Here is a 12,488-nt window from a genome sequence, read left to right as displayed (position 1 = left end):
CATAGGGAGCCACAGATGATCTCAGAGCAGGAGAGTCATGTAACTAAACCTTTCCTTTAGGAATTTATTCTGGAAACTTTTCAGAGGGTGCATTGAGAAAGGGAGAAATTGGAAGCCAAGAAGGAAGCTGACAAATGAATGTAAAAGCTTGTACCCTGTGCCAAGAATTGTGTCAGGTACAGGGGATGTAGATGGGAAGAGGAGTCCCTTCTCTCCAGGAGCTCACCTCCTAAATGGAAGAGAGCACTCCTTCTGGAGTGTTCAGCTGCAGGGCCACTGGAAAGGCCCCTTGAAGGTATAGATAACGTGGCACAAAGTTCAGCATCTTGAAACTGTGTCCTTCAATGCCCCCCAATATGACAGCAAGCCAGACTTTGCCCCATAGCCCTACAACTAATGCAGTAAATCCAGGAAGAGCTCAAGGAAGGCCTGAGCTAAGAGGAATGTTGTAAGTTGTGCAATTGTGCAAATGTTGACCAGGGAACAAGCAAATCAAATGTTGTAAAAGGAGAATCCTCCAGGAAGAGAGAGCAAACAGATAGGAATCCCCAGCCTAAAGAAATCCAAGGGCAGCTAGGGAATGCCGGGGCTAGAGGCAGGAAGACCTGAATTCAAATCCAACCTCAGACCCTGGCTGTGGGACCTTGGACAGAGATCTGGGGATGGAAATGACAAACCTTCCCAAATAGGGCCATAAAGAGGACCGAAAAACAACCGAACAAGAACAATAAAATGGAGGCAGCCAGGTGAAGCAGGGAATAGAGTGCCCAGCCTGGATTCAGGAAGACCCGAGTTCAAATCTGACCTCAGACACTAGTCCTGTGACCTTGGGCAAGTCACTCCACCCCTTTTACCTCTATTTGCTCCTCTGCAAAATGAGCTGGAGAAAGAAATCACAAACCGCCGATGTTTGTGCCAAGATCTCCCCAAACGACTCAATAGCAACAACAGGGCTAATCATTCTGGGCAGTGAGGTAGCACTGAGTCAGGAATGACAAGACTTCAATCCCCACAAAGATGGTGCCAGGATTCCAGACAAGCCTGCGCACTGTTGTTGATGTCTGATCTTCTTGGTCTCTGTGTGACCTCATTTGAGATTTTCTTGGCATTGATACTGCAGAGCTTTGCTACTTCCTTCTCCAGATTTAGGCAGGGGAGAAATGACTTGCCCAGGGTCATGCAATATCAGGAAGATGAGTCTTCCTGGCTCCAAGCAGATACTGTGTCCACCGCACCACCCAGTAGCTCCTCTGAAAGGTAGCTTGATCTAGTACAATTCCTGAACTTAAAAAAAGCTTTTGGAGACCTGGAGTTCAGTGTAATCGATTCCTTTGTCATCTTGTCTGTTTGATGTTATGCGTTTACAAACGTGGCCTTGAAAGGGGGTGCATCAGCCTCCCCAGAGAGCTCCCCACAAAAATCAAGAACACAGGGTATAATAAGGGGGGAGAGAACCTGAAGACCCAGATTTAAGTCCTGCCTTTGTCACATCATTGCTTTGTCACCTGGAGCAAGTTGCGTCTCTTCCCTGAAATTCTTTTTCCCATCTGTCCAGTTAGGTGGGGTTCCGGGTTCAAATCTAACCTCAGACACTTCCTGGCGAGTGTCTGATGATCTTCGAGCAGGAGAGAAGTGTCAACACGCCTTTGCTTGAGGAAGCTTATTCTGGAAGTTTTCCAGAGGACACACTAGAGAAGGGAGAAACCTGAAGCAGGAAGCCAGAAAGGAAGCTGATGGGGGACGTAAAAGCCCGTCCCCAGGGCTGAGTCCCTCCTCTCCAGGAGCTCCCATCCCCAAAGGGCCGGAGGGCTCCTCTAGGAGGGCTCGGCTGTCCCAGCTTCCCTGGGCCAGCGACTTCGCCCTGTTGCCTAGATCTTATCGCTCTTCTGCCTTGGACCCAATTTCCTGCATTGATTCTAGGAAGCAAGATGAGGGTTTACCCAAACTCCCTCTCGAATCCACGACCCTCTGTCTGGGGAGGGGCCAAGGAAGGCTGCTCTGGGCATCTGTCCCAGGAACAGTTCTAAGACAAGAGGGCGAGGGCCGGGCAAGCGGGCCACCCAGCCAGAGCTCTCGGAGCCCGGGCCCCCCCAGTGCAGTCCCGGCACTGCCCCCTGGGCTCCCGGCCACCCCTCTCCGTGGTTTCTCTAGAGGGTTTGGGGCAGGCTCAGCCCTGGCCAAGAGGAGGGAGCCCCGAGGGCCGGAGGAATGGGGCCAAAGGCTGTTCTCCAATGGGTTCCAGGTGGAGCCAAGGAAGATGGCTCCCTCTGGGCTTAGTCCCTGTCCTCCCCGCCTCCCCCAGCCTCACCTCCTCTTGGCTCAGACACAGAGAGGAGCATTTAAAGGAACGGCCTCCCCTCAGCCTTTGGTCCCTGCCGGAGAGAAGGGCCGGGCCCCCCGGCCTTCTGGGAGGACCAGGAATGGATGGCTTGATAAAGGGGAGCCGCTGTTCTCCCCTTGGCTGGGAGGGAGCAAGGAGGACGGCCCCGGCTGCTCCATGGCCGTCTCCTTTCAGATCTGTCCGTCTCTGCTTCTCTCTCCCTCTCCACAGGCTTTCCCAGGTTCCCAGCACTCACTGGGGCTTGTTCGCTGCCTTTTCCCTCCTCTGTCTGAGCTAGGGCTGCTTTAGAGGGCTGGAGAACAGGCCTGCTGGGTGACCAGCACACACACACACACACACACACGCACACGTACGCACACACAAACACACACATGCACACACACGCACACACGTGCATACACATGCACACACACGCACACACACACACACGCACACACACACAGAGGACCAGGATGGGATCCCCAAGGCTCTTGACCAAGAGAGTACTTTGTCCATCAGTTTCGATGACTCTCAGTTATAACAATGTCCTCAGGAGGAATCACCATCTTAAGCCTAAGATGTATCTTGAGACTTTTGCCGGGGAAAGCTAGGAGGCGCAGTTGGCTGGAGAGCTAGACGGAACCCTGGGAGGTCCTGGGTTCAAATCTGCCCTCAGGCACTTCCGGGCTGTGGGATCCTGGGCAAGTCACTTAACCCCCACTGCCCAGTCCTCACCACTCCTTTCCCTTGTAACCAACACAGCGTCTCAGCTCTAAGATGGAAGGTAGGTTGAAAACAAGACAAAACTCTTCCCACTCCACAACGTGGAGTGGCGGGAGAGGAGCTGACCAAACTTCTGGGAAAGGCCAGCTGGGAGGGGGCTGCTGCGTGGGAACGTGGCTCAGGGAAGGGTGAGACACAGAGTGAGGGCTGGGTGTGCCCCACTGGAGCCCAGAATCCCAGCAGGGGGGGCTTTGGGCTGGACCCGAGCTGATCTGGAGCGAGATCTAGAACGGTTCTCCAGGGCCTGATCCGGACCGACCATGATCCTCTGATGGAGAATTGTGGAGCGGATTCCGCCCACCTCAAAAGGCATGCTAGGAAGAGAGAGGGAGCTTGGCCCAGAGAAGACTCGGCACAAACTGCAGCTCCTGCGAACTTCACTGCCCAGAAAAACATCTAGAAAAGTCAGGAAAAAACCCTCCTTCTCCAGCTTCTAGGAAGGATAGGCTGGAAGAGAATTCCTGGTCCTGGCTCTAGCTCTACCCATCGTTCTGCCTTGGATTGTCCGTTGGGAAGGATGCGCCAACGGCTGACGAGGAAGCGGTCTTGGCCGGATCTCCAAAGAGCCCGTTGTGCCTGTGAAACACTCTAGCTCCATTGTCCGGCCTGTCACGCCTCCCCCATGGCTCGCTGCTTCTCTTCTTGGCCACCTGCCCTTTGCCATCTCTCTCTCTGGAACTTTGGCTAAGAAAAACCCAAAGGAGGGGAGGGAAGGAGGGCGAACAGAGAGGATGATCTGCTTAGCTCGCTCCTCCTTGGCTTTGGCGAGCTTATTCTCAACGAAGAGAGCAGAGTTCAGTCACAATCGCTCTGAGCCCCCAGTTAGGAAAATTCCAAAGTCCCGGGGAAAGGTGCCCTCCCCCCCCCCCCCGGCCTTCCTTCGCCCTTATTTATGGCCGGACAACCTCTGACCTCTTGGGGCGAAGGCAAAATTCCGGAAACATTTCCATAACGAAACAACAGAGAATAGAAGGAAATCGGGGGCCAGAGAGGCAGGCAGAGAGGAAGGCTGGGATGAGGCCGACCTTTCCGTGCCCCTTTTCTCAGCCTGGATGCTCTGCCCAGAGATGCTGGAGGGCAGGCGACTCTGCCTAGGCTCTCCCCGTGCCCACCCTGTCTTCCCTGGGCTCCCGAGAGACCTGCGCAGAATCCCTGGTTCGTGCCAGTCTCCAGCCCAGATCTCTTTCCTTCTGCTCGGCCAGAGCTTCTTCCTGGGTTACTTGGGAAAGGAGGACAGCCCCCAGGCAGCCTCGGGGTTCAGGAGGGGACTCAGGAGAGGACGAAGGATGAGAGTGCTCCGGGGTGGAGAACTTGGGCACAGCACTCGCCAGTGTGGAGCATCCTCTTCACAGGCCACGACCCTGAAGCTTTTCTCCTCCCATCACGCCCATCCAGACTGAAATGATAGAATACAATGTAGAATAATGTGCTCTGTGTAATATGTTATTCTGTAGCCTATAGAATATCCTAGTATTATATCACATAGAATAGATAATAATTATGTTACATATAAGCCAATAATATATAATATAATATAAAAATGTTGGTGTTCTTCAGTCATGTCTTACTCTGTGACCCCATTTGGGCTTTTCTTGGTAGACATACTAGAGAGGTTTACTAGTTCCTTCTCCAGCTCATTTTACAGGAGAGGAAACTGAGGCAAAAAAGGTTAAGTGACTTGCTCAGGGTTACATAGCTAGTTTGCCATTTCCTTCTCTAGTTCATTTTACAGGAGGGGAAACTGAGGCAAAAAGTTGAAGTGACTTGCTCAGGGTTACATAGCTAGTTTGCCATTTCCTTCTCTAGTTCATTTTACAGGAGGGGAAACTGAGGCAAAAAGTTGAAGTGACTTGCTCAGGGTTACATAGCTAGTTTGCCTTTTCATTCTCTAGCTCATTTTATAGGAGAGGAAACTGAGGCAAAAAAAAGGTTAAGTGACTTGTCCAGGGTTACATAGCTAGTTTGCCATTTCCATCTCCAGCTCATTTTACAGATGAAGAGACTGAAGTAAACAGGGTGAAGTGACTTGCCCAGGGTCCCACAGCTAGTAAATGTCTGAGACTGAATTTAAATTCACAAAGATGAATCTTTATGGCTCCAGACCTGGTGTTCTATCCACTGCACCACCGAGCTGCTCTGCCCCCAAATGGCCAGTGACACCCTTGTTTTCTGTAACCCTTGCACTGACCCTGATAGCCTGCCTTTAGGAAACCCCCAGATGGAGCCTTTCCCCCAGATTGAACAACAAACGCTGGAGAACTCACCTAAAGAGAGTTAAAGCTTTAATGACTTGCCAGGATCTCCCTAACCTCCGGCTATTGCAGCCGGCCTCTCCCAGTCCTTTAGGTTGGTGGCTAGGGCTTCCTTCCCTAGCAGGTGGCGGGGCCGATGCCCTTCACCCCCTCTATAAATCTAAGTAGGCCCTAATCTTCATTGGTTCAGTGGAAATTCCCAATTACCCCATTCCTGTGTGTCTTCCCTGAGACAGCAGTCGTCATTGTCTCCCTCCTCTTGATTAAAGACTTGTTCTTGTTTTAAAAAAGCAAACCACTTGCCTTCTGTCTTAGAATTCACACTGTGTATTGGTTCCAAGCCAGAGGCTAAGCAATAGGAATTAAGTGACTTGCCCAAGGTCACACAGCTAAGAAGTATCTAAGGCCAGATTTGAACCCAGGACCTCCCATCTCCAAGCCTGGCTCTCAATCCACTGAGCTACCCAGCTGTCCTCAAGACTTCTTAATACTGCTCTGGCAGTTATGAGTTATTTTGGGGGTTGACATGAGTAACAACTTAAAATGCTAATTATCTCGGGAGAATTTGCCTTTTAATAGGGATCAAAGTTGCACCCTAAGGACCAAGAGACTTAACCATGCAACTCGAAGTCAGACCTTCTTTAGCTGCTTAGAATGGGAGCCCCTGTGATTTGGAACCATGCCCAAAGGGCTATAAAACCATTCGAAGCCTCTGATGGAGCAATAACGCAGCTGTGCCTGTACCCCAAAGGGCTCATAAAAAGGGGGAAGGACCTGTTGGTGCAAGAATATTTCGAGCTGTGCTTGGTGAGGGGGCAAAGAATTGGGAATTATGGGTGTGGTCATCCCCTGGGGAGTGGCGGAACAAATAGTGGCGTGTGAGGGTGATGGAATACCTGGGAAGGATGAACGGGAGGATTTCAGGAAGAACAGGGAAGACCTCGATGAACTGATGCAAGTGAAATAGGCAGAACCAGGAAAACACTGTATACAGTGACAGCAATCCTGGGGTAGACGGAGCTACTCTCGGCAATGCGATGATCCAGGACGATCCCGAGGGACTTGGGACACACTGCTGAAGTCAGAATGCCGATGGAAGAATACGATTCTTCTCTTGTTTCTTTGGGCTCATGTTTGGGGTTTGGCTTTTATAAGATAATTCGCTCACAAAATTGAATAATATGGAAACATGTTTTGTGTGATAATACATGGATAACCCAGAGTGAATTGCTTGTCAGCTCTGGGAAAGGGGAGGGAAGAAGGGAAGGGGACAGTTTGGATTATATAAATTTGGAAAACTCATGTGGAAATTTGTTGTTAAAATTTTAAATTTTTTAAAAATTTAAATTTTAAATTAAAAAATTTTTAAATTTAAAATTAAAAATTTTTTAACTTGGAAAAAATTTTTTTATAACTGGAAATAAAAGAAAAACAAAAACATGAGCTCCTGATGAGTTCAGGCTCTCTGCTTTGCTAGGGGGATCTTCTGTGCCTTGCAAACAGTAAGGACTTAATTAATAGTTTTTTATTCATTCATGAGGAAAAGTGAGCAGGCTAGATTGGCCGGGCAGAGGAGAGTGACGTGCAGTAAGTAATCCAGGAAAGGCCAGGAAAAGTGAAGAGCTTTACAAGCCACAGAAGTTTGACTTCCTAGTTATGTGACCCTGGGCAAGTCACCTAACCCCCATTGCCTCACTCTTACAGCTCTTCTGCTTTGGAACCAAAACATAGTATCGGTTCTGAGAGGGAAGGGAAAGGGTTAAAAATGGGGCTAATAATAGCACTTCGGACTGCAGATTGCTTTGAGGAAGGATCCAATGAAATGATCCTCATCTGGTATTTGCTGTATCCTCATAGTCACCCACGACCCCTTGCAGCTGGACTCGCTGAGCAAAAGACATTACATCGGCAAGCCAAGAGGAAGGAAGGAAGGAAGGAAGGAAGGAAGGAAGGAAGGAAGGAAGGAAGGAAGGAAGGAAGGAAGGAAGGAAGGAAGGAAGGGAGGGAGGGAGGGAGGGAGGGAGGGAGGGAGGGAGGGAGGAAGGAAGAAGAAAGAAAGAAAGAAAGAAAGAAAGAAAGAAAGAAAGAAAGAAAGAAAGAAAGAAAGAAAGAAAGAAAGAAAGAAAGAAAGAAAGAAAGAAAGAAAGAAAGAAAGAAAGAAAGAAAGAAAGAAAGAAAGAAAGAAAGAAAGAAAGAGAGAGAGAGAAAGAAAGAGAGAGAGAGAGAGAGGGAGGGAGGGAGGGAGGAAAGAAAGAAGAAAGAAAGAAAGAAAGAAAGAAAGAAAGAAAGAAAGAAAGAAAGAAAGAAAGAAAGAAAGAAAGAAAGAAAGAAAGAAAGAAAGAAAGAAAGAAAGAAAGAAAGAAAGAAAGAAAGAAAGAAAGAAAGAAAGAAAGAGAGAGAGAGAAAGAAAGAGAGAGAGAGAGAAGAAAGAGAGAGAGAGAGAGAGGGAGGGAGGGAGGGAGGAAAGAAAGAAGAAAGAAAAGAAAGAAAGAAAGAAAGAAAGAAAGAAAGAAAGAAAGAAAGAAAGAAAGAAAGAAAGAAAGAAAGAAAGAAAGAAAGAAAGAAAGAAAGAAAGAAAGAAAGAAAGAAAGAAAGAAAGAAAGAAAGAAAGAAAGAAAGAAAGAGAGGGAGGGAGGGAGGGTGGGAGGGAGGAAGGAAGGAAGGAAGGAAGGAAGGAGGGAAGGATGGAAGGATGGAAGGAAGGAAGGAAGGAAGGAAGGAAGGAAGGAGGGAAGGATGGAAGGATGGAAGGAAGGAAGGAAGGAAGGAAGGAAGGAAGGAAGGAAGGAAGGAAGGAAGGAAGGAAGGAAGGAAGGAAGGAAGGAAGGAAGGAAGGAAGGCTTTAAAGGAACCCCCCAACGACAGAACATCAGAGCTGGAAGACACAGAGGGACACCTTGAAAATGGGCAGAAGGCCTGCAGCAGGGAAGACCCCCTGCTTGGCACCTGGCAGCATTTGCTTTGCTGCCAGCAGACTTCTAGGACACTCCTGAGTCCATCAAGATTCTGTCCCTCCCTGAATGCCTGGAAGGAGACTGGAAAGGAAGTTCATAGAGAGAACTTCCCTAATTTACGCAACCAACATCTTGGGTGTCTCCCCCATCACACCCTCGACCACTCTTCTTGGCCCCTTCCTGCCCTCCCAGGTCTACGCTTTCTCCTCGATGGCTCCCACCTTCCCCTAGCCTAGGTGCAATGACACCGGCCTCCTGGCTCTTCTTCCAACAGGATACTAGATCCTGACTCGAGGCATCTCTGACTCACTGGCTCTCTCTCCTCTCGCTTCTGTCCCCTGGCTCTCCAGATGTGTTGTTGTTCAGTCATGTCTAAGTCTCTGGGACCCCAACTGGGGTGTTCTTGGTGGAGATGCTGGAGGGGTTGGCCATTGCCTTCAACAGCTCATTTACAGATAAGGAAACTGAGGCAAACAGAGTAAAGAGAGCTGACCAGGGTCACACAGCTAGCAAGTATCAGATGTCAGATTTGAATTCGGGTCTTCCTGAATCCAGGTCCCCTACTAACATGTAGAGGGGTCGTCCCCTGTGCCCGTGGGGGAGGTGGGATCGTGCCATTTCCCACCTGCCGAATCACAGGCCATTCGACTGACTTTTGCTAAGCACCCTGGTCTGTAGTTGGCGTTTCACAACAGTCTCATTGATTGATCAGAAGACCATGAGCTGGGGATCCTAAGGGACCTCGGGGAGCATATTAGGTCTAGGAGAGGGGGACGAGCCCTTTATACCCACAGTTCCAATGAAACTTGATGAGGCTCTAAGAAAATCACTCCAAATCCTCTGGGTAAGCTAGAGGAGGGCTCTCCCCAATGGACCGTTCCTGGCTTGCCTTGATTTCCCCATATCGGTGTCCATTCACCTTCCTCTTCAAAGACCTCTGCTGAGCCCAGCCTTCAGAGCACCTTGTAGGGCTAGAGATTTGGAGCTGGTATGCCGTCTAGAACTCATCTGGCCTAAAACCCCCTTTTTATATGAGAGTAAACAGTGGGTGGCTCAGTGGATGGAGAGCCAGGCTTAGAGATGGGAGTCCTGGGTTCAAATGCGACCTCAGACACTTCCTAGCTGTGTGACCCTGGGCAAGTCACTTAACCCCCATCGCCTAGCCCTTACTGCTCTTCTGCCTTGGAACCGATACACAGTATTGAGTCTAAGATGGAAGGGGAGGGGAAAAAAATAAGAGAAAGGACTGAGCTCATACCCTGGCCCCAGACAGACACTTCCTAGCTGTGTGACTCTAGCAAGTCACATTCCTGCTGCCTGCCTCAGTTTCCTCATTTGTAAAATGAGAACTAATCTCCCAAGGCTTGTGTGAGGATAAAATGAGATCCTATTTGTAGAGTTCTTTGGAAACCTCACAGTGCTATACAATATATGTTATATATTGTTATACTATATTACATATACTATTAATATATAGTATATAATATACTGTTATATATTAATATAATTTAATATATAATCTAAATGCTAGCTACTATTGTTGTGTCTATAACCAGTGAGCTGACATGCATTAATTAAGAACACATGGGGCAGCTAGGGAGTGCAACGGACAGAGCATCAGGCCTAGAATTGGGAGGACCCGGGTTCAAGTCTGGCCCCACACACTCTTTAGCCGTGTGACCTTGAGCTAGTCACTTAACCCTGATTGCTGATCCTAAGACAGAAGTAAGGGTTTAAAAAAGGGAGCAGGAAAGCCCAGAGGAGAGGGCTGTTTGGGGCGAAAGGAGAGTTCTGTTTGGCATGCACTAAGTTGGAGATGTCTATGGGATGCCCAGTTTGAACGGTCCATTGGGCAGTGGGTGATGTGGGCTGAATATACAATACGGTGGTTTCATTTTGCAGCTGTGTCCAACTCTCTGTGACTCCATTTGAGGTTTTCTTGGCAGAGATACCGAGATACTAGCTTGGTCTGGTTTACCGTTTCCTTCTCTGGCTCTTTCATTTTTAACCCCTGACTTCCATCTTAGAATCAATACTGTATATTGATTCCAAGGCAGAAGAGTGTAAGGGCTAGGCAATGGGGGTTAAGTGACTTGCCCAGGGTCACACAGCTGGGACGTGACTGAGGTCAAGACCTCCCAACCCTAAGCTTGGATCTCAGTCCACTGAGCCACCCAGCTACTTCCTTCTCCAACTCATTTTCCAGGTGAGGAAACTGAGGCAACAGGGTAAAGTGACTCACTTAAGGTCACACAACTAGTTAGAGTCTGGATTCGAACCCAGTAAGATGAATCTTCCTGACTCCAGGCCCGGCATTCTAGCTGCCTCAAAGAATATCTCTCCGGGAATCATCCTGAATGAGACGATACCTTTGGTCTTCTCCATCCATTGGTTTTCAAGAATCCCATCCAGTTCCTCTTGTTTTGTGGCCAATACCACGAGATTATATCAACTAGTTTCAAGCATCCACGTGTCTGCTATCCCGTGGCTTTCGTCAATACCTTTCTACTGACCAGATGGCCATGATTTGCCAGAGACTCATTCTTGCTCAACAATATGGCGCTCTCTGGGTTCCATTATGGCTCTCCCTCTTTGGCATAGCAAATGCTATTTATTGCACCATCATGTGCCTTCACAGAGTGGTACCCTAATGTCACTGAGAGCCTGTTTCCTAATTACACTGCAGCCAATTGGTGTCACCCCTTCCCAGGGATGATGGGTCCAGAACTTGATGTTAAAGGCTGGCCACAGTCCTGGCTTTGTTTATAGAATGTCAAATATCAGAGCGAGAAGAGATCTTAGAACAGTTAGGGATGCAGCCTGTGAGTCAGGGAGCCCTGAGTTCAAATCCTACACCATTTGTGTGACTCTGGACAGATCGTTTAACTGCTGGATGCCTCAGTTTCCTTATTTATTGAGTAAAGATAACAAGAGCACAATATCCCAATGTTGTTGTGAGGATAAAATAAGATAATATTTGTAAAGCACTTTACAAACCTATGTATAAATCACTATATAATGGGAATGGCTAGGTGGCCAAATGGATAGAGAACTGGTCCTGGACTCAGGAAGATTCATCTTCCTGAGTTCAAATCCAGCCTGGACTAGTCACTTCACCCTGTTTGCCTCTGTTTCCTCAACTGGAATATGAGCTGGAGAAGGAAATGAAAACTAGGTGTATGGGCAAGTCTCTTCACCTTGTTTGCCTCAGTTTCCTCATCTGGAAAATGAACTAGAGAAGGAAATGGCAAACTAGGTATGTGACCCTGGGCAAGTCACTTCACCTGGTTTGCCCAAGTTTCTTCATTTGGAAAATGAGCTAGAGAAGGAAATGAAAAACTAGCTGTGTGACCCTGGGAAAGTCATTTCACCTTGTTTGCCTCAATTTCCTCATCTGGAAAATGAACTGGAGAAGGAAATGGCAAACTAGCTGTGAGACCCTGGGAAAGTCATTTCATCTTGTTTGCCTCAGTTTCCTCATCTGGAAAATGAACTGGAGAAGGAAATGGCAAACTAGCTGTGAGACCCTGGGCAAGTCATTTCACCTTGTTTGCCTCAGTTTCCTCATCTGGAAAATGAACTGGAGAAGGAAATGGCAAACTAGCTGTGAGACCCTGGGCAAGTCATTTCACCTTGTTTGCCTCAGTTTCCTCATCTGGAAAATGAGCTAGAGAAGGAAATGCCAAATCACTCCAGTAGCTTTGCCAAGAAAACCCCAATGAGGGGCATGACTGAATAACAACATCTAATTGCTATTATTGCTATGACCTTAGAAGGACTGTTTTCCGGGTATGTTCTCCTGAACCTTGGGGATCGTGAAGGCCCTTTCAGGGGACTGTGAGGTCAAAACTATTTTCCTAAGAATGCTAAGATGTTATTCGCTTCTTAAACGATCCCTCCCATTTCAAATTTCAGATCTTCAAGGCTACATTTTTTAAATTTACTTTAACCAAAACAATGTAGCCCAACAGACAGGCTAATAAGTGCTGTATATTCGCTATTATTAGGGTTATTGTCCTCCTAAGCAAAACTATCTAAAACAATGCCATTCTTCTCACTACATTTTCATTTTAGAAAATCTAGTTTTTCTCCTAAAAATGTGGTTTATGTTCACATGGAATGGGCTTGTTATAATATTATTTATAATAATATAAAATTATTTTATTATAATATGGTGGT

Source organism: Monodelphis domestica, chromosome 6 (genome assembly GCF_027887165.1).
Source record: "Monodelphis domestica isolate mMonDom1 chromosome 6, mMonDom1.pri, whole genome shotgun sequence".
NCBI lineage: Eukaryota > Metazoa > Chordata > Mammalia > Didelphimorphia > Didelphidae > Monodelphis > Monodelphis domestica.
Note: the sequence above shows the minus strand (reverse complement) of the source record.